Source organism: Erpetoichthys calabaricus, chromosome 3 (assembly GCF_900747795.2).
Source record: "Erpetoichthys calabaricus chromosome 3, fErpCal1.3, whole genome shotgun sequence".
Lineage (NCBI taxonomy): Eukaryota > Metazoa > Chordata > Cladistia > Polypteriformes > Polypteridae > Erpetoichthys > Erpetoichthys calabaricus.
In genome coordinates this window covers 273,530,193-273,544,288 of record NC_041396.2, presented here as the reverse complement: position 1 = coordinate 273,544,288, position 14,096 = coordinate 273,530,193, and the positions used below count along the sequence as shown (strand labels likewise).

General features: G+C 41.8%; 1 protein-coding gene across 1 annotated transcript in view; it reads left to right on the top strand.

Moving 5' to 3' along the window:
* Positions 1 to 14,096, top strand: part of LOC114648954 (alpha-N-acetylneuraminide alpha-2,8-sialyltransferase-like) — a 258,331-nt gene that overhangs the window by 57,480 nt on the left and 186,755 nt on the right. The window lies entirely within an intron of this gene.

The following is a 14,096-nucleotide window of genomic DNA, read 5'->3' as shown; positions in this document are numbered from 1 at the left end:
TCTTTACTCCGGGTTCCCTTCACCAAATGCCAGACAGCATCCCCAATCTTGTACTGAACCTTACAGATGTTTTTATCATATTGTTTCTTAGCACGAACTACAGACTGTCCTAGGACATCCCTTACAATCTGATGTGCAAGCTCCAATCTTTCTCGGAGCTGAATCACATGTTGTGGAAGGGTTTGATCGTGATCATAGTTTAGGGGCAAGCCAGCAACAATGTCAATAGGTTCCATTACTTCTCGTCCAAGTAGCATCATATTGGGTGTAAAACCAGTCAAACTGTGTTTCGTGGCTCGGTAAGCCATTACGGCATACAGGGTCATGAGGTCCCAGTCCCAGTGGCAATGCTCAGCTGTTGTAGCAAGAATTTTCTGCAAAGTAGCATTAAATAGTTCTACTTGGCCATTTGATTGGGGTCGGAATGGACTAGTATGTGTCTTCTCAATTCCTAACAACCCACACATCCGTTGGAATACTTCAGATTAAAAATTGGAACCCTGGACACTGTGTAGACTGTATGGCACTCCATAATGGCACACCCATTCTGCAGTAAATACTTCAGCAACTGTAGTAGCTTGATCATTTGGTAGGAAGTAAGCTTCAACCCACTTAGTAAAATAATCCTGTACTACCAGAATATAACGATTATACCTTGCAGTCTCATTCAGGGGACCCATCAAATCAAGGGCAACTCTTTCCATGGGTGCTCCAACCCGAACAGTCCCCATAGGTGCTTGAGGCCGCTTTGAAGGTTGTGACCTAGCTGCACAGTTGGTACATGTGCGACACCAGAGTGCTACGTCTTCCCGCATTTGGTACCAATATCTGGCCTGCAAATGCGCTAAAGTTCGTTCCACTCCAAAGTGACCCCCAACTGGGCCATCGTGCATTTGCTTCAGCACCTCTGTACGAAGCTCATGGGGCAAAACAATCTGGGGATAGAACTCAGTGCCTTCAGTGCAGTAAAAACGTCTCAGTAGGATGCCTTCCCGCATATATAACCTTTTCCACTGGCTCCAGTATGTTTTGGTGGCTGGGCTGTGCTGCGAAACTTCTGCCCATGTAGGGCATCCTCTTTCCTTGTCTCTCCACTTCCACACCGGGGCAATGTCAGGGTCTGCCACTTGAGCAGCATGTAGTTGTTTAGTTGTCCAACCATAGAACAAAACTGGCTTGTTGGCTTCCAGAAGGTGAATCTTCTCCACACCCTTTTGAGACAAATTAATATTTTTGTTCTCACCTGTCTCATCATCATCATCATCAATTTCTCTCACTAGAGACTCGGAAGTGACAGGTAGTTCTACCCCCATTGCCAGAAGCTCTGGGTCTATAGTCCCAGGGTTTTCTTTTCCTAGGTCGTCATTCAAATTGCACAGGACAGCTTGATGAAGGCAATTTCTTACCGATGAAGGTTCTGGTATCTTACAGGTGCAGGTAATACGGCAGGGTCTTCTTGATAAGACATCAGCATTTGAGTGTTGGCGTCCAGGCCGATGGACCACACGGAAATCGTATTCAGCAAGTTTCTCAAGCCATCTTGCCAACTGGCCCTCGGGTTTCTTCAGTTGTATAAGCCAACGCAGGCTGCTATGATCAGAACGGACTATGAAGGATCTTCCTAGCAGGTACTGGCGGAAATAAGAAGTAAACTCCACAACAGCTAACAGTTCCCTTATCATGGTGCAATAATTCTATTCTGTTGATGACAGCCTTCTGCTCCCATAGGCTAACACTCTTTCTTCCCTGTTCTGCATTTGGGAAAGAATGGCCCCAATTCCACAAGCACTAGCATCTGTGTCAAGAATAAGATCACCATCATCAAGGGGATATCCTAGAACGGGAGCGGTAGTAAGTAGTCTCTTTAGATTCTCAAATGCCTCCTGACATTCCTCAGTCCAATGAAAACGGGCATACTTCTTGGTGAGTTCATGTAGTGGATGAGCTACGGTGGCAAAGTCCTTCATAAAGCGGCGGTAATATGAAGCCAAGCCAACAAATTGGCGGACCTCTGAGACGTTGGTAGGTTGGGGCCATTCATGAACTTTTATAATTTTCCGGGGGTCTGTGGCAATGCCGTGCTCTGAAACAATGTGCCCAAGGTAAGCCACCTGTCTGCGGAACAAACAGCACTTAACTGGTTTCAGCTTTAAATTGGCTTGTTGTAGTCTGTCAAAAACCTGTCCCATTCGCCCGAGCATTTCCATAACATCTTTCCCCAACACAATAATATCGTCCAGATATACCAGACAGGTCTCCCACTGCATGCCAGCCAGAACACGATCCATTAGTCTCTGAAATGTCGCAGGGGCATTGCACAGACCAAATGGCATGACATTCCATTCAAAGAGTCCTTTTCTGCTGCAGAAAGCTGCTGCCTTGCGTGCCCTGGGCGTCAACTCTACCTGCCAATACCCCGCTGCCAAATCCAAGGTGCTAAACCATTTGGCTGTGGACAGTGTATCTAGGGTGCCTTGGATGTGGGGCAATGGGTACGCATCTTTAACAGTACGCTCGTTCAGACCACTGTAATCCACACAGAGGCGGTATGTCTGGTCCTTTTTATGGACCATAACTATCGGCGAGGCCCAACTATTATTGCTATGTTGAGCGAGTCCAGAGTCCAAGCTTTATTGTATTTGTTGGTCTGCATTGAGTTGCTTATCCTGTGCCATATGACGTGGCGGTTGTTTCACAGGATTACTAGGTAGTGTCTGAATGTCATGTTGCTCAAGGCTGGTATGCCCCAAATCATCCGGACCTGTTAAAAAGACGTCGCTATACTGTTGTAGAAGCTGAGCTAGACCATGTCTTTCATCTGCATTTAGCTCAGCAGAACTCTCTACGTACAGTGTCTGTAAGTGTTTAGGGATGGTGGAGTTGACAGAGCAGTTTGATTTTGGTGTAACCAGAGAAGGACTGTGTTGTATATCATCAGCTGCCTAAAGAAACCCTGCAATGGATCCCTTCTTTACTGTAACAGCTGCTGGTCCAGGATTATATATCCTAATAGGAATGTGGGTCGAATGGTGGGTCTCAACTACAACTCTAGCTACTAGTACTTTGTATTTTTCTATGAATCCTTAAGTGGGGCTTAACACTACATTGCCTTTAGTGGATTCTCGTAAATGGGCATTTCCTGGCACAATATATTCTCGTCCAGGCTCTAGTACAACAGAGTGCACTATCCGGACAACATGGAGCTTAGATGGTTGTCGGGGGTTAAAATAAGGCACCTGCTCACCAAACAACAGAATTTTTCGGCTACCAAAGTCCAGGCATGCCTTGGACAGTTCTAGAAAGGGATAACCCAAGATGGTTTCAGTTTCTGTGGCTATGTCAGCCACAAGAAAATCTACGTCCATAGTCCGGGTACCAATTTGGACAGGCAAATTGACTTTCCCAAGTACAGTAATATTTCTATGACTGATGCCCTGTAGTGACTGCACTACTGAATCTCTCAGTATGGGTTTAACATCAGCATTGAGAGCTTTCGAAATAATACAAGGGCAGTACATTCCTTTGAGCCCCACTGTCTAACAGTGCATGAACCTCCTTATCGTAAATTAGTAATTGAATACACATTTCAGAACCTTGACCTTTCAGACTGCAAACACTTGGAGCCCTGGGGCCTTATGTATAAACGGTGCGTACGCAGAGAAATGTTGCGTAAGAATGTTTCCACGTTCAAATCGCGATGTATAAAATCTAAACTTGGCGTAAAGCCACGCACATTTCCATGGTAGCTCATATCTTGTCATACGCAAGTTCTCCGCTCGGTTTTGCAGACTGGCGGCACTCAGCGTCAAAGCAGTGCTACTGTTCCTGTGTGGTTTATCATTCTTTTTCAGATGCACTTCCCTGACGTGGCTTTATAAATACACTGAAATTAACTGCTTGTTTATTAGTTTAATGCATCTGATTGTAATTAACCAGTAACAATATAATGGTCCACAGAATGGTCAAACTATTCCAAATACCATAACTGCTTTAATGTTACTCTCACTGCACCTTCTTCTTCTTTCAGCTGCTCCCGTCAGGGGTTGCCACAGCAGATCATCTTTTCCCATATTACTCTCACTGCACCACTCGGAGCAGATGATCGGAAAGAGAATTATCACTGCCTCGGCCATGCTTCCTATTTGAACTGCTTTCTCACACGGCAAACGCTTCAAACCTTTCCTGTACGGACCTCGCTGTTCAGAAAGAGTTTCATCCCAAGAGCTCTAAACGCAATCAAGCAGTCCATCAACTGCTCCTTGTAGAACTGTTTGGACTTGTAAGTACAATCACTTTACTGTAAACTTGTACTACAGTTATAATATTGCACAACCTGAACCACTTTATAAAGCGCGTATTTACATAAGATGACGATATCATTTTTAAGATGAAATGCAGCAAAATATGTTTATTATATTATACAGATAAAAGCACTGTATGCTTCACTGGGACAGGTATGAACGATAGAATAATTAAACATATACTACAAAGATATTTCAATGTTCCTTAAAAGTTTTGAAGAATCTGCATTATAAGCTTACAGATGGCTTAACGTCTATTACAGAGCTGATTGTGTGGCAATCGGTTACTTGGAGAAAGAAAAGGGAGGACAGGAATTGGAGGTTAGTACATTTGAAAGAGACAATACTGCAGGGGCGGAATTAGGCATGTGCAAACTGTGCACCTGCACAGGGCCGCCAAATCCCAGGGGCCGCCATGCCAATATATATTGAATATAAAACAGAAAGAGAAAATAACGACACAGCTAAAAACGCAGCGGCAAATTTCGGCAAAAGTTAAACGCTTGTGTCATGAGCACGAGGCGGCTATGCAGTTTCCGCAACGGACGTGGCCATCCTGCGTGCATAAGATACCATATTGACATTGGCGGGCGAAGGGGTCACTGCTTCTTTCTCTGCCCAGGGCCGCCCCTGAGTACTGCTGCAATAAATTATTTCATCGAAGGTCGTGCACAATCACTGCACCACCGTGTTTCCATGTTTAATAATGTGCTTTAACTCCTATCATCATGAAAATGATATCACATATACATCTCAGTATTTTAGTTATTCAGAGAGCTGTAATATCACGAATGTAATGGATTCTGTGTCCTGTCGGAGGAAGAGAAAGCCTGTTTAAGAAGCACATAGTGATCCACACACACAGAGCACATAGAAGAACACATGCAAAACAAAGCATTTAACGTGCTACGTTAATTACGATGTGATTTGAGAAACTGGTTAATTAAACGATTTTAAGATGAAGTTTATGATGTTCTACTTTAATGGCAAATAAACTACGTGGCACTGTGTGCCTATTTTTTTGTCTGTACCCTAATAAGCTTTCATATGACACTCAGACGGTGGGCTACGACTCGTCTTTTCACGGCGACTTTGATATGTGATTTCTTTTTTATTTCGGGCACTGTGTGACTTTGTGAACTTGAGCTTTCGAGTTTCTCCGACACGCTGTGTCAGTCGATTAGCTTCCTTTTGTTATTTATATCATTGTTTAAACCAACGAAAAGTACGTTTTTCCTTGCCTCCACTTGGTATTCGCTGAAATTTTTCCATTTTCCCTCTTACTTTTCCCATTGTCTTTTCACAGAACACTGAGCTTAAGGGCTATTTATATTGATTTGCATATTCAAAGAGGCATAATTCTGGGAGGAGATGGGGCGGGACAGCAGGCGCGTGCTTGAGCGTTACTTTTGCCGCTGACCGGGATTTATGTAGAGGAACAACGCGGAAGTTGGCGAACGCACAGATTTATGCATCTGGATTTTTCTGTGCGTAAGCACATTTCGGGTTTTGTGCTTACGTCATGTTATAGTGCGAATTCTACGCACGCCGTTATGCATGAGGCCTCTGGTCTCTTCATTAGACCCAGTAGAAACAGATGTCTCCAACATCACCCTCGGTTCTAGTACTGCCCTAGGAGATGGACAGTTTCTTTTCATATGTCCAATGCCGGAACAGTTGTGACATCTAATTTGGTGCCAATTAATGTTCGGTTGCCTTCGATTTCTTGGTGGAGGTGTGGTGAATACTTCCCCTTTGTCTCTCCCCTGTGAGAAAACACATTCACGTACAGCTGCTGTCCTTGCTTTTCGATCTACTTGGCTGTGCACACCCCCTTGCATGAGCTGGGTTACATCCTAGCGGCTCTCTTAGTAGTCTCATACCTATGTGCTAATTCATAAGCCTTAGCCAATGTGCGTGGTCTCTCTTCCAGTAGCTTCTGTACCAGGCTAGCATCACCCACAGCATTCGTAAATACCTCCACCCCTCCACCCCAATTAAGTCCTATTCTGCTTCAGAGTGGTCTGCATACACAATTGACACTTTCTCATAAATGTCATCTCGCAGTACATGCAAAACTTCTCCTGGTTTACGAACCCTTTGTCTCAGTTCAATTCCTATTGCCACAGCATGTCCTGAAGATGGCCCATAAGTGCCCTCCAGCTCCTCAACAATGCACTTATAATCTCACTGTGCTGATCGGGGATTCTTATGCTCCGGCAGCTCCAACTAAACAGAACTGATCAAGCCTTGTTTTTCCTGACTAATTATTAGCTTTAGAACAGCTCTCAAATCGACACAAAAACTCCCGCCAGGAACCAGAATCATCACACTGTCCTGGGGCCTCATGTATAACGCCGTGCGTAGAACTCACACTATAACACACTATAACATGGCGTAAGCACAAAAGCGGGATTGTGCGTAGGCACAGAAAAATCCAGATGCAGGAATCTGTGCGCACGCAAACTTTCACGTTCTTCCACTTCATAAATCCCGATCACCGTGAAAAGTAACGCACGCACCTTCTGTCCCGCCCCAACTCCTCCCAGAATTACGCCTCTTTGAATATGCAAATCAATATAAATAGCCTTTTGTGAAAAGACAATGGGAAAAGCACAGGGGAAAATATAAGAATTTCAGCGAATACCAAGTGGAGGCAAAGGAAAAACGTACTATTTGTTGGTTTAAACAGTGGTAAAATCAAAAAAGAAAGTTGATAGAGTGACAGAGTGTTGGAGAAACTCGACAGATCAAGTTCACAAAGTCGAACAGTGCCTGAAATAAAAAAGAAGTTGTAACATATCAAAGTCGCCGTGAAAAGACGAGTCGTAGCCCACCGTCTGAGTGTCATATGAAAGCTTATTAGGGTACAGAAAAAAAATTAGGCACACAGTGCCACGTAGTTTATTTTGCCATTAAAGTAGAACATCATAAACTTCATCTTAAAATCGTTTATTTTACTAGTTTCTCAAGTAGCACATTAAATGCTTTGTTCTGTGTTTGATCTTCTATGTGCTCTATGTGTGTGAATCACTACGTGCTTCCGTTCTTTCTCTTTCTCCGACAGGACACATAATCCATTACATTCGTGATATTACAGCTCTCTGAATAATAAAAATACTGAGATGTATACATGATATCTTTTTTATGATGATAGGAATGAAAGCATGTTATTAAACATGGGAACACGGTGGCGCAGTGATTGTTCATATCTCACGCAAGAGGCTTGCTGCGCCATGCGCGACCTTCAATGAAATCATTTATCACAGCAGTACAGTCTCTTTCAAACGTACTAACCTCCAATTCCTGTCCTTACTTTTCTTTCTCCAAAAACCCAATCGCCACACAATCAGCTATGTAATAGACGTGAAGCCATCTGTAAGCTTAGAACACCGATTCTTCAAAACTTTTAAGGAACATTGAAATATCTTAGTAGTACGTGTTTAATTATTATATCCGTCTATCTTTCCAGTGTCGCGTCAGCACCAGCAATAATACAACGCAATGCAGGAACAATCCCTGAACATGTTTAATTATTAACAATACAGATTATTTAAATGAAGTTAAAGTTTTATCTGTATAATATAATCAACATATTTTGCTGCATTTCATCTTAAAAATGAATACCGTCATCGTATGTAAATACGCGCTTTATAAAGTGGTGCAGGTTGTGCAATATTATAACTGTATCCCAAGTTTACAGTGAGGTGATTGTACTTATAAGTACAAACAGTTCTACAAGGAGCACTTGATGGACTGATTGAGTGTGTTTATAGTTCTTGGGATGAAGCTGTTTCTAAACCGCGAAGTCCTGTACTGGGAAGTCTCTAAAGCATTTTGCTGTGGCTTAGGCAGCGTCTGCTTCATGCTGTGTACCGATAATTCTCTTTCCGATCAGCTGCTGCTGTGATTTCCCACTCAGATACAGTGATATAAATACTCCGAGTGGTGCAGTGAGAGTAATATGGAAAAAGATGATCTGCTCTTACAACCCTTAACGGGAGCAGCTGAAAAAAGAAGAAGATGCAGTGAGAGTTACAACGCTTAAAGCAGTTATGGTATTTGGAATACTATGGCTATTCCCTGGACCATTATATTGCTACAGGTTAATTACAATCAGATGCATTACACTAATAAACAAAATGCAGTTAATTTCAGTGTATTTATAAAGCCGCGCCAGGAATGTGGATCTAAGAAAGAAAGGGTGATCACACAGGAACAGTAGCACTGCTTTGACGCTGGGTGCCGCCAGTCTGCAAAACCGGGCGGATAAATTGCGTACGCCAAGGTATGAGGTACCGTGGAAATGTGCGTGGCTTTACGCCAAGTTTAGGTTTTATACATCGCGATTTGAGCGTGGAAACGCTCGTACGCAACATTTCTTTATACATGAGGCCCCAGGTCTCAGCACTGGGATCCTTTCTATGGAAGTAGAAACTTCATCTTCCCCACTATCACAGAAAATATCATGTTGCGGGCGGCACGGTGGCGCAGTGGGTAGCGCTGCTGCCTCGCAGTTGGGAGACCTGGGGACCCGGGTTCGCTTCCCGGGTTCTCCCTGCGTGGAGTTTGCATGTTCTCCCTGTGTCTGCATGGGTTTCCTCCGGGCGCTCTGGTTTCCTCCCACAGTCCAAAGACATGCTGGTTAGGTGGATTGGCGATTCTAAATTGGCCCTAGTGTGTGCTTGGTTTTGTGGGTGTGTTTGTGTGTGTCCTGCGGTGGGTTGGCACCCTGCCCGCGATTGGTTCCTGCCTTGTGCCCTGTGTTGGCTGGGATTGGCTCCAGCAGACCCCCGTGACCCTGTGTTCGGATTCAGCGGGTTGGGAAATGGATGGATGGATATCATGTTGCTCATGTCGTGCTGGCTGGCTACGTGTTGCAGGCTTCCCATGTCCCTATAGAGAATTTTCACACTCATCGGCTTCACAGAAAAGAACCTGGCCAACTGAATCACATGGCAGCACAAGGTGATCATTTATCCAGGACACCCCCCGTGTGAAATGCAGGTCCCTAGTGCTGCTCTTTAATGAACAGCGCTGCACAGCGTTCACAGGTGTGCTCTCTGTAAAACTTTGGAAGTTGGCAGACAGGAAAGGGTTAATACAGGCAGCACCACAAGTCACGGTAGCGCAAGGCACGTTAGACACGCCCACAGTGGATTGGCTCATATTCTCATTTTGGGCATGGCGTCCTCTGTATGAGACCCGAGTGTCGATCCCGCTGTCATACGTATCTTCGTAAGTCACATACGAAATAAAAGGATTGGTTCCAGAGGTGTGCGGTCGAATCGTCGAGTAATACTCTTCCCAAAACAGTTCAGGCATTATAGCGACCGAGTCCGCACGTTCTCGGAGATAGGTCCACCCCGCCTGCACGATAGGGTTACAATGGCGCTCAGGTTCCCGTCCGACAATCCCATCCTCGACTCTCTTCTCCCAGTTTACTAGTGGAAAACGGTGGTACATAGTTTCGTCTTGCGTGGGCGATGTCCTAAAAGGGTTGGTGCTAATCGAGGTGGCTTTGGAAAACTCTGCTCTCAGTTCAGCGTCTACCCCGAGTTTTGTCGCCATTTAAAATCCTCCAGTTACACACTCCACCGAGAGAAAGCACCAAGTTTCTTTCAGTCTTACAAGCTTCGTGTCACTCACCAATGCTGTCAGGAATAATCCCGGACGAGCCCCCAGTGTTACCTTTCCTGCCTGTCTCCTGACCGTGGTCGGGGTGACGCAGGGGAGCTTCTTCTTCCTCGTGTCCAGTGGTGTGAAGCTCCAGGGCCAGATCGACGTGCTCTGGTGTAAAACCCTGTCCCTGAGTTCCCTTGTCCTAATTTACAACAGGGAGCGACACACAAGGCTCGAAGGTTCCAAAGTTAACTTTATTAAAAACTTATTTGGTGCTTGTTTCAACTTAACAGAGACCAACACACAAAAAGAGAGCCCCAAAACAACCCCTCCTAATCTCCATCTATATTCAAAACTCCATCCACATCCCACATTCAGTATGATCGGGATGTCAGGCTGCTATTTTAAGCTCTGATCCCAACACACGCAAATACGGTGAGAACATCCAAACTCCATCGCAGTGCGTTCCACCTTTCTTTAAGTCGTTAATGGGTGTGAACGGGTGTGGCGGTGCGCTAGGTAAAAGCAAAAACTACACTCTGCCGGTCTCAAACGTCGCTATGCTTCACTTTGCTATGACTAAGAAAAGGTTCCTGTTAGTCCTGGTTCTGATCTCTTTGAGCCTCATGCTATGCCTCTTTCTATCGATCACGGAATTAAAATGGTAAGCTTGCGGGTCAGCAATGCGTGGATCTCTATTTTATATGGGTATCTGACGTGTGTGTTTCTCTGTCTGTGTACTAACAGTTGCAGCTGTATTTCTGTACCATCTTTAGCATTCTGCAGATGTTAGAAATACGTTCTTTCCACACAGCGGTCCTAATCACTTCTATCCGCGGGTTTGATAATTAGGGTTCAAATGTGCACTTTCAATCGATCAGTATATGTTACTAATCATGCATTCATGTTCATTGCACTGTAAAAATTGACTGAACATTTACAATAAATTACTGGCTAATTGCATTACTTCCAGTGCATTTCACTGTAGCAGATTATTGTATACTAAACAAAGAGCCCGTTTTGACAACATAAGATGAAACGGGCATGAGTTTGTGTCAGCAGTGTATGAAGAACAAATGATAAGTAACGAAGTTGTTTTGTAATGATTGTAGTCCGCTTTACTCATTACTGTACAGGCTTGTACTGTTAGTTGATTAATTTTCCAGGCCTATATAGTATAATATTGAATGATGAATGTTCCAGTACAATATGGAATAGTAATAAGTATAAGCACCACAAACCTGATATAGGTGTATTGAATGAATGCGTAATTGAATCAGAATGCATAATTAGGCCTCGAGCTGTAGTCGAAATTGCCTTTCAGGCCTCTAGAGCTTTAATCGAAGTCGCCTTTCTCTTTGAATTTTTGCGGCCGTAAAGCTGCCGCGATGTTGGGGTTGGATGTCGGTCTCGTAAGGTTTTTCGGGTAGCTGCGCAGAAGGCGATTGCGCATTCGGCTTCAGACGGACGTGAGTGAGGAGGCAGGCGAAGTATGTATTAAGATTACAACCAAAATACTGAACCATTCCTTGACTTCACAGTAATCTGGGTCACAAAACTCATGTGACGTAGCAGTACAATGCTGTTAAATGACTAATTTCCTGAATTTTTACATGTTAACTGTAATATTACAGCAATTCAGTAACCAGTAATTTACAGTATATTTACTAAAACAAGTTTAAACAACTTCGTGAAAAAAATCTAACTTAAGCGCTAAATGACTACTCAAGATTCCAATCATTTTGCAGTCAGGCACATAAAACATCATTTTTATCCATTGATGCAATTTTAATGTTTAGTAGAATCATTCATGTTGTCTATTGGAAAGGGAAAGTTTTTTTGTGTAATGGATGGTGCGCTACTGACTCACTCTAAAAAAACTTCATAACTCAGCTTCCATAATAACAAAGCACCTACAGACATTTTACCTTGAGAAACAGGAACTTCAAGCTCCAAAGGTGTGGGGTCATCAAAAACAATGCAGTGCTGCTGCAAAGGGAGTGTTCCTTATGCAGATATACTAACACTATGTAAAGTAAGTTTTCAGTACCATTATAAATTTACAGCAATACAACAATATTCATAAAAATTGCCTTGAACGTTGAAACAATTGATATTTTCAGCTAAAAGGCTGCTAAAACAGAAGTTTATGTACAGACTTAAAATTGTCCACTGGCGTGTTAACGTTATTCAAACAAACTGAGATATGGGTCTTTTCCATCTCTATAAGCTCTGTCCAGAAGTGCTTTGGCGGTCTGCACAGTTCTTTCAGCAAGACCATTACTCTGTGGGTGTTGTGGACTTTGTGATGTGTGTGAATTCCCACGACTTGGCAAATGATTCAAACTCCTCTCAAACTCATTGTCTGATATTAATGTCTCTGCAATGCCATGTCTGGCGAAGGCTGCTTTGAGCTTGCGTATCTCAGTTGCTGATGTGGAGAGGTGAGAAGTTGGTCTAATTCAAAATATCTGCTATAGTAGTCAACAGTTACAAGGTAGTTTCCACTGTTCCATGTGAATATATCTGTACCTACAACTTGCGGTGAGGTATCATGGGTTCTTTGGTCCTCAATGGACAGCGTTCCAGACAGATTTGACACTTTGCTACAACTGCCTCTATTTGCTTTGACATTCCAGACCAGAACATGCACTGTAAAAAATTTCACAATATTTTTACGGTTAGGCTGCCAGTCGTTTAACCGTCAAAAAAACGGTCACAAACATAGATCACTTTAACATTTGTTTCCGTAAAATTAATGCAGTCCATAATTAAAATTTTATGATTTACGTTAAATTGAAGAGTACCACTTCATACATTAAATGTATTTTAACCATTAGTTCTGAATATGGAACTTTAAAATTACTGCCCATGTAATTTTTTAAAAAGTTTTTAAACATTTTTCGAAGTGTTAACAGTTCAGGTATATTGAACATCACCATAAAAAAATCTTAAATTTGTAGTATGAGAAAATGAGTTTAGGCGTTTATGGTTAAACTCTTTAAACTGTTAAATTGCATTGACTCAATCAATTTCATCAGTATGTCAATCACGTTAAGAAAATTAATATAACTTGTATTAAAAAAAAAGAGAGAAATTTAGTTTCAACACCAGCTGTAGTAATAAAGTACACAATGAAAGCTGAACAATTTTATTTTGAAGTTGAAACATTTAACAAAAATATAATCAATCTAATACATCTGAAGAAATTGCATAAGTTTTCTTTTAATGAAACAAACACTGCCTTCCCATTACATTTATGGAAATATGAATTATATAATTTTAAAAAACAATATAACTGTCAAAGTATTGTAAAATATTTTAAAATGATTACTACAAAAACTACTGAACTTATTTCAGGTTACAATTCACTGTGAATGTAATTTGCTAAATTAGCTGGATACCTCCTATTCTCAATCTCCCACTATTACAATTTTACAATTTAACTTATCTGAAAAAAAAAAACACCACCCTTCAAAAACACACCATGAATATTAAAAATTTTTTTTGACCTCTACATCTCTCTCTCACACACACATTACTAAATCATGTGGGTAGTTTTCCATTGTCTTGTTTTTCCCTGAGCAGTTAGTTAACACTGGTGATAATCAAGATAGTACCACAGATTTGAAAAAACAGAATATTTAAAATGATGCATACATTGATTTTTGTCAGAGGATTGTAATAGTTATAGTATAACCATACTTATAATTACACTTGTAGTACAAGTGTACATACATACTTACATAATAATAAAAATATATATACATATACACACACTATATATATATATATATATATATATATATATATATATATATATATATATAATATACATACATACATATACATATATTTACATACTTGTATATATTTTATACTTATACACTTATATGTATACACACACAAGTAGCAGCCAGCTAATCTGTCAGGTTACCTTAATAAACAATTTTCTCCTGAATTTGCCTCTTTGCAGAGAAGTTGGCTTATGCAGAAATACAGGAACAGTACATAAAAATATTAACAATTGCACAATTTTACTCTCACTCAATGTAACATTAACAGAAATGGAAAGGCAAAAACTTAATAACTACTTCACTTTACTTGAACAGTGACTCCTTTTGTCAAAAAGGTTACATTTAAGTTTCACTTTTGCAAATTTGAATGTAATAC